Source organism: Passer domesticus, chromosome Z, assembly GCF_036417665.1.
Source record: "Passer domesticus isolate bPasDom1 chromosome Z, bPasDom1.hap1, whole genome shotgun sequence".
NCBI lineage: Eukaryota > Metazoa > Chordata > Aves > Passeriformes > Passeridae > Passer > Passer domesticus.
The window spans coordinates 65,935,716-65,944,858 of NC_087512.1; the positions used below are offsets into that span (position 1 = coordinate 65,935,716).

At 36.2% G+C, this 9,143-nt stretch overlaps 1 long non-coding RNA gene across 1 annotated transcript; it reads left to right on the forward strand.

Moving 5' to 3' along the window:
* The first annotated feature begins 853 nt into the window (after positions 1-853).
* On the forward strand, positions 854-6,255 carry LOC135290979 (uncharacterized). Its single transcript, XR_010353822.1, has 4 exons — positions 854-883; positions 1,162-1,255; positions 5,377-5,497; positions 5,995-6,255. It is a non-coding gene; the product is annotated as an uncharacterized LOC135290979 (long non-coding RNA).
* The last annotated feature ends 2,888 nt before the right edge of the window (positions 6,256-9,143 follow it).

Genomic DNA, 9,143 nt, shown 5'->3' on the forward strand with positions numbered 1-9,143 from the left:
ACTGCATTTGGCTAGCATCAGCAATATCTTTTCATCCAGCCTCTACAGGGCTGCCAGTTCAATTCCTTCCAGAAGCTAGTAAAGCAGCTCTTCAACCTAAGGAAGGCTAGTAGAAATTCGAGGTGACAATGTTAAACCTTTTTCCGCAGCCCTAGTTCATAAAAGTTTGGTTTGAAATGCAGATCCTGTTTTAAAATCACATTCTTTCCACATCATAAAAAATGCTTAAGTAGGAAATGTCTTCATTTGTGTTTCAGATCCTGTGTAAGAATTTTATGGTTTTAGTGAAGAGAAAATTTTGGGGTGACCTAATTGAGGCCTTCCAGTGATGCCTTAAGTTTTAGCTCTCATATTTTTCAGATTCTGTGCTGCATTAATATATCATTCTAAACTACACATAAAGTGTTAGCAAGTTATCTTCACAGTTTAGTTAGACAACACAATCCATTTCCAGCCTGAAAACCAAGGTCACCATCACATCTTCAAGCCCGAGAAAGTATAAACAACAGAAAATTGAGAAGAACAAACTAGGAGCTGAAGCTGTAGAAGAACAAACCTGAAGCTGTAATTGGACAATTAATTCCAAAATGCCTTTAAACTGAGAGTAGGTTTAGATTAGACTTCAGGAAATTTTTTTTTACTATGAGAGTGGTGAGGCTTGTCCAGAGAAGAGTGGTGAGGTTGTCCAGAGAAGTTTTATCATGCCACGTCCCTGGGAGTGTGCAAGGCCAGGTTGGATGGGACTTTAAACAGCTTGGTCCAGTTGAAGGTATCCCTACGTCAGGGAGGAGTGGAATTGTCTAAGGTTTCTTTCAACCCAAGCAATTCTATGATTCCATATGGAATGCTGTCATACAACAGCCTGAGCTGAACCAATGATGGGGTCTGTGAAAATACTAATAGACTTCATTGAGCACTAATGAAGCAATAAAATTCAGAATTTCCAGATGTTAAGTTTTGTAACATTACACTTACAGCACTGAGCAAAGAATTTCCTGCACACATAACAGGAGGCTCAATTGCACATGTTGCTTGTTTAGAATCTCTGGTGTGGTAACTCAGAGACTTTGATCACATTGCTACTTTGATTCACAAGAGCTACTGAAACCTGAACTTTTGAAGCAAGTTCTTATTAAAAGTCCTTTTACCTTTCTTCCGCAGTGTTTTCTCCCGATGTTCATCCGGGAGCACAGGATAAATGTGTCAGCCCACGCATTACCTTCAGGAGACTCAGACTTAACAGGAAAAGTTTGAAGTAATGGATACCAAACAAATCCTTTTCTTTCTTCCGCTGTGTATTAAGAAAATACCCAGAAATAGGAGATATTGTCTTGAAAAGGTCATCTGGTTAAGTCAAAGGAATTCAAGAATTTTGAGTCCTTTCCCTAGGTCTATCTCAGGCCATTAATAACCTTAGGATGTTTTTTGCATTTGAAAATGATGATAATAACTATCTAGCAGCCTCAAAAAGAACTTGTGGTGCTTTATTCTTCAGCACTATTAAAACCAATTAAGTGTTTTTCATAAGACAATGAAATACACAAAATTATTCTTTCACATGGAGCAGACTATAGGAACTATGATGTCAGCATGACCACTTTTCCTTCCTGGCTCATGTCTACAAGTATTTAAGTCTGATACCTGGGCCTCTCCTATTTTTAACAACTTTTTGAAGTATCACTTAAGTTCTCTGCTTCTCTCAGCAGAAATTGAGAAGGCCCTACGTGCTATCCATAGCATTTTCTTGATTTAACAGAAGTAACATAGGATTATTGACTACTAAAATCCTTTAACTTTGTCTGCTACTGTTTTCAAACTATGCAGACAACTTTTAACATACAACTGGCATACCTCTCCACAAGGGAGTATTGTCTTGCTTGCAAGACAGAATTGTGACAACAAAGTTGCAAAGTATTAAGGTGTATGAATCAACCCACATTTAAGAGCGAAACTAGGGAGATTTCATCTATGGAGCTGATTGAATAACAGCTCAGAATTGAATTATTGCCTGAAAACATAAGTTTCTAGTTAAGACATTTCTAGACTAAGTAATTGATGAGGAAATAATGTCTACAAATGCTTCAAGATCAAAACAACTGGATCCTGTATGTAGGGACTGTGAGCAAAGGGGAAAAAAAGTCTGTGATTGTCTTTTGTACATTTATGGTTGACATGTGAAACTCTTTTCCATTCAGTGTAACCTCTCACTGTGCTTGTAACAGAAACATACCTATGACAGAAATTTTATCCAGTCTTTACAAGTTCCTTATCAATTTTAACCAGAAAGAATGAAACTGATGCTAGATCACCAGTTTCTACTAAAATATTTGTCCTCCTGAAGGCTCTTGAATACAAATTAAAAAAGAATTTACTAGAGGTAGCACAGTTCTACATGTTTAGTGAATAAGCAGTTGCTTAACTAATATTAATACTAAAGCTCATTGTGAATTTTCCACAGGAAAACTGTTTTCCTTATATAAAGTCAAATCAAATATTTAATTGTGAGTCTCTCTGACTCATATATCTTATCATGCACCAAAAGGAAATGTCCTTTTGACACACCAAAAAAACCCCAAACCTTAAGTATCATTTCCCAGGCCCTATACTGCATTATGGAAACTATATGTCAGGCATCCATTTCAGCCAAGGCTTTCCTAATACCATGTCCCACAATCCAATGTGAACTTCTCCCTCTTTGACCTGGCTACATGATTGAAAAATTTTAATTCATCATAGAAGGAACTGGAAAGCAGAGAAGACCAACACAGTCTTTTCTTCCCTCGTCAACTACTGGAACACTGAAATGCTATTACGCACTAAAAAAAAAAACAAACCACCAGATTTTAGCCTCTGCCAAGTTCCCTTACCATACTTTATGCATAGTATTTTAACTCCAAGCAGATTCACTTTCAGTGCTGAACCATGCTGCAAATGCACCAACTTTGCTATCACCTAATTGCATTCCTAGTGACAAAGAAATTTGTGTCCCTTTTTGTTGCATTCCATGAGTCATTGCTAATGTGCTTTAGACAAATTTCAGTTTCTCAGAATTCTAAGAAAATGTTTCCATCTTTTACAAAAATATCCCATACAATTTTATTCTCACAGCCCATTGATATGTAAATGAATTTCTGAAAATACTTGTCTACTTAAAAAAAAAAAAGGGGAAATCCAAACCGTGCTTCATATACACATTTCACTAAACTTTCTTAATGCGTTCTTAAAATGTCTCCACCAGACACATGTTGAAGTGGGATTTGGGTAGTACTGTGAGTTTTTGTCAATGGAAACCTGGCCCAACTCAAGCAGAGTGCCACATTATGACAATCTGCATCCCCTGCCCCGCTCAGGGCAAACTACGATCTGAGAAATGCTCATTAGGCCTCAGCCTTGAAGAACAGCACCTGGGCTCCTATTTTCTTGAGCCTATCAAAAAAACTCTTCCCAGGAACTAGGGCTGTCCAACAAGCTGCTGGTTTTCAACAAACAGTGTTGGAAATTTATTTTTCATGCCTGAAAAACTGCCCAAGGGAAATAACACTTTTCGAAGAAAGCTACCTCCCCGAACTGCAGCCAGGACGAGAAATCATTATGACCAAAGCTCACTCTGTTGTAACCCTCTAAACCATAGTCCAAAGTGAGACTCTTGGAGCTCTCCTGGACCGCAGCAGCTGTGACCAGCTCTTCCCTCTGAGCAGGGCCTCTCAGAGGCGGCGAACTCTCCAGTCTGCTGTACTTGGAGGGTTGCTGAACAACAGTGATGGTGATACACCCCCTCCTCCAGACTCAACCCTTTGCCTGCTGAGAAGATGCAAAGGCATCTGGCAAAAGTACTTCGATGAAATGGAAGGGAATTTTTTCAGAGGTGTATATCTGACCTGCACTCTTGACATCTGTGTGCATGCTAATATGAATATGCCATAGCAAATGTACTGGGAGTGTTGCTCTCCTGGATTAAGTATTTTAGATTTGTAAGTAAATTAAGCCTGTGAGTTACTGTTGTGCTACAAATTGTTCAATTTTTTAACTTAAGCTATAGACTAACTGCTGTTAGGTTTAGATTTAAACCTTTAGATGAAAAATTTCCTAGGCTCTGTTTAACAAGGGGGTCTACTCTGAATCTTGTGAGTCAACAGGAGGGCCTTCTTTATTCCTTTTCCCTTTTGACCCTTATCCTTTCCAACCATTTTTTTTCCCTCACCCTCCTCCTCCCTCAGCCCCCAAGCCTTGTCACAGATAGTTTTGGAGTTGATTTTGGTTGCAGGTTAAATGGGTTTAGATTTTTGTTTGCTTTTTCCCTGTTTACCCATCTAGTAAGTAGCAGCGTAAACCTGAGCAATGAACTTATTATGCTTTGGCTGTTACACAAGCCCTGCTTTTGCAGTACCTTTGCCAATGATTCTTTAGCAACCCTTAAACACACATTCATAATACGAGTCTCTGAAATATCTTGGCTCTTCAAGGTAAGTGCTCTCAGAAGGACTGCTGCCCACTGTGTCCTGGTAAATTATTTTCCTTTGAAGGATGACTTAGTCCAGATCAATAGACTGGTAAATCTATTTGCAGACCACAATGTCTAAAACATCTTCTGGAACCTGAAGTCATGGATCAGCCTTTCTTGCTTCTTTTCTTCTGTCATAAATTTGGCTAGAGTTTTTCCTGAGAGAAAAAATGTAGAATAAGTGCATGTTCTCATGTCTAATGGTGTAAAAAGAAAATATTGCAGAACATTGCTGCCTGACCAGAGTTTCAAGGGACCAGAAAATTCTTTTTTCTTTCTGTTTCCTTTTGGCAGATCTGTTTCACAGTGAGGCCCAGACAGGGCAGGAAAATAAAGGAGTAAAGAAAGTTCAAATGAGAAACAGATGTTAGGATCAAGTGTTGAAACAATACTCAATGCTCCGACAACCATTTGCTTCAGTACCCTGAATATCCCAGGAATATAGCAATATATAGGAATTAGGAATATAATAAGAATATATTATAACAGCACATATATCAGGACAGTGACGAAGACTAATAACAACTCAGCTTTTAAAAGTAACCTCATTAAGTAAAAATTATCTGAAAACAGCATTTAATATTTTAAAACTATTTATTAACCAATTAATTTATTATTAATATAACCGAATTCTAACCTAACCATACAGAGCTTGGTAATATGATGTTTTTAAAATGTTAGACAACAAATTATTCTGAAAAATTCAAAGGCAAAAACATTATTGAAATGAGAGTTAGCAATGAAATCTTAACTTTCCAGCAGCTCTAGGGGGACTTTTTGTGACTATCATGGGGTTAGTACCTGTAAAGTATAATACCATAACATAAATTAATTTCTGACCATGAAGACTAAACTGAAATTCTATTATATTTCAGAAGTTGCAATGAAGACTGACCTAAACAAAGACATGCCTATACCACTTCTATGTACAGATGTAGACAGAAAAGCCTTCAATGAGGACCTCAAAGCATGTACGGCAAGACTGATTTTCTATTGGTAAATATTCTATATTTACTTCCTTCTCCATATGAGATATGAGTTTGAGAAAAGAACATGCCTTATGGAATACTGCTCCCTCATCTTCTTCTCTTGCAAGAAGTCGGTATCACAGTATGTTGCACCCATGTGGCTGAGGGCAGTTGTTATGTTATCTAAGGTGTTTTCAAGGACATTCTACCCAGGTGTACCTTCCTGAAGAGATTGCCACCTCTCATAACTGCTTGGTAGTGTTCTTTGTAAAGAACAGAAAAGGAACAACTGAATAAACATATTTCTTGCCTTAGATGATCTGTATCTGATTATGTATCTGACTGTTTCATATACAGATTCATATATTTCTTATATTGGCTAAGCTATATTAAAGTCTGTATCCTACTACTTCAAAATTGTAATCTGGAGTTGTGCCACCTTTCATGTAGTACTGAAGAGGTTTTTGAAGAACACTACCTTCTAACTTCCGCTGCAGAAATCTGATGCTGCAATTTTGCTTTCAGGTACTGCCACAAACCATACTGGAAACAACCATGAGTAATGACAGCTCTCCTACAGAGAGCTCCTGCAATAACCACCCTGGTATCAAGCGATTAAGAATGAATGAACAATCATATTATTGTTAGTACAACTTTGCTCCTCACATTTCCTATTCTGTTGAAAATTAGAGATTACAGACATGAACTAATTTTTGAATCTAATATTGAGTAACAGTGGCTGTATGTAGAAGGATTTATTTTACATACTTTGAAAAATCATATTCTGAACTGCAATTTATTTTTACTTATAAGAAGGTGAATAATAAAGTAACCTTTAAGCAAACCTTGGTGCATTCCCTAATTAAAAGGAAAGCATAGTATTTAAGCATGTATGTACAAAACTGATTTCTACTGACATACAAAGATCCAAGGTATTCTGTAAGAAAGCTGTTTTACCACTAAGTCCCTAGCTCTTCATAAAAATTTTGAAATACATCCTTAAAGTCAAGATCATATCTAAGCATTACATTGTAAGCACATATGCATTTTATACCTGTGCATATCATACAATATGCAAATAATATATATTCTAAATAAATCAGAGCCTAAATTTTGTGAGAACAGATGTTATAAACATGTAATACTAGAGAGTATTTCCTTTTACCTGAAGTAAAATCTCCTTGCCTGTTTCTCATAACTTCCAGTAATATCAAGAATCTTGTGATGAATTTAAATTTCAAAAAATTATCAATAGATTTTTAACATGCTTATCTGTTTAATACCTGATATTAAACAGTTAAAAGAAAAAACTTCATGGCAGCAAAATCAGCTAACGATACACATGTGCTAAGACTTTTGTAATCATGAAAAAGGTCTCTCTCTCAACATGAACATCTTTGCACGTTGTCTCTGCTGTTGAGTAGACAAAAAAAATTACCATTAAACAGCGTGAACTTTCAGAAAAAATAGTGTGAAGTTTTAGAAAGCTGTCCCTTTTAGCAATGAAAAGTCCTTTAAGAACTCCAACAGCAGTTTTACTTTTCTTTCCTACAAATAAATAAATATTGGTATTGCTAGAACAAAAGATAGGACACACATGCTTATAAATACCTGGAAGGCTCCTTTAATCAGTGAACACTTTATTCCCAAATGTGCTTCTAAGTTATGATGGTAGCAGACTGGCTGTTTAGGTATTAGTGAGCAAAATTTGTAAAAACAGCTGAATTTACATGATCAAATCTGACTGTTGAGTGATGTCTGAAGGCATTGCTTGGTGATATTAAAAGCTGAACTTCTTTCATATCCACCTTAATTAGTAGTTGCATGATATAAAGTTACAAATATGATTACATTTTCACTCTTTCTTAGAGAAAGAAAACACCTCTTGTTCTCATATATGGTGCATCCCACTACCTGTTTTATGTGCCTAACTATATTCACAGACTATTATGCGGAATTGCACACATCACACAAATTACTTAAAATCTGCTCACCATAATTTAGCAAGTACTTGTGTGGACTTGTATTCATAAAACGGACAAAATTTTGTCATTAATTACATTAAAATTTCTATAAACTATTTTCTCTCTCCTGACTAAAGCAGAATGAAAATCCATTTGGTTAACATATACCTAAAAATATGCTACAACGTGCATCTGAACATTCATGCAAATAAATGTTAGTGGGTTTTGGACCTCCCAATTATAATAGCCAACAACAAACTGTAACATTTCCTCACTTACACACATTATCCTGAACTGTATATAGCCTCCCTCCAAGCCAGATAAACTAATGTTTTGCAAGATTTTGGCATTTTTTAATCTTTCAGACTATCAGAAGAAGTACTGACATCTTCTGCCAGCACAGTCATTCCTCAATTCACAGTGTATGTTCAAAATGCACATAACACTTGCTGACATTGAACTGACAAACATAACAATGAAAGAGGTTTAATTATAGAGGTTCTGAATGATCTGCTGTGGGGACAAAAAAATTTATTAAAGTATTTATTAAAAAATCCAGCAGTAGCCAACCCACAGCTATCAAAAAACCCAAATTCCACTGGGTTAAACTAACTTATTTCTGAGAAGTAAGCCAGAAGAATAGGAGCTGGAATTCAAAAATTACGAGAGAAGAGATTGTATAATTTACTCAAAACCCAACAGCTGGGTCGATTTCTACTTTATCCTTTACCATAGACACCAGAAAAGCTGTTTCAGTCTATAACACAGAGAATGCCATAACCTGAACTCTTGACCTTGCTGTACTCACTTTATTTGCAGCAAATCTCTGTAACTTCAGAAGGCAAAGCAATTCATAGCAGATCTTAGAAGTTCATACACAAGATCTGTAAGAACCGACCAAGAGAACACACCATTCCTAAAGCTTAGTCAAATATAAAACTAAGTTGCTATAACAAAGTCTAAGAAAATATTCAAATGACTGTAATATTAATGTCATTAACATTAATTTTGCATGACAGGCAGTACCTTTTTGTCTATAAAGAACACATAGTCTTTCTATAGAGGAAAGATGCAGAAAGGATGCAGAAAGAAACCTGCTGAAAACATCTGAAATTTTGGAAAAGCAGCAAATAAGAATTTGTCCCTTAGGAATTATATTACAAGCATAATCCACCATACACAACCCAAATCAGGGTTCTCAGGTAGAGCACACATCTTATGAGTCAATAACAGAATCATGCAAAGCATCACACATGGAAGAAATCGGGATTTTTACCATTCAGATATGTGGTACAAAACCAATACAGGTAAACAAAGACTGTAGAGAAACTTCTTCGAATAAAGAAGTCATAATTTATCAATAACTTTTCCCCAAACTGTCAGACAACAATACAAAGACAAGTGTAGGAGGAAAATTTTTCTTTTCCAGATGTTCTTCCCAGTGTTATGCTACACAATAGGAAAGTTGGTTTAAATGTAAGTGAAAAAATGGTGTAAATAACCATTACTTTAAATTTACAACCGGGTAATTTTGAACTTTTCCTTCAGGTTTCTGGTTTGACACTAGGGCACAAAAATAAATTATTCAGAGAGTTCTTTTCAGGCTGTGTGTACAAGGTGAATGTCCTCATTCCTCTTGTTGTACTTGCACAGTTCGTGGATGTCCATGTATTACTTTAATGGCTACATAAACATTCAAGAAGCAGTGTG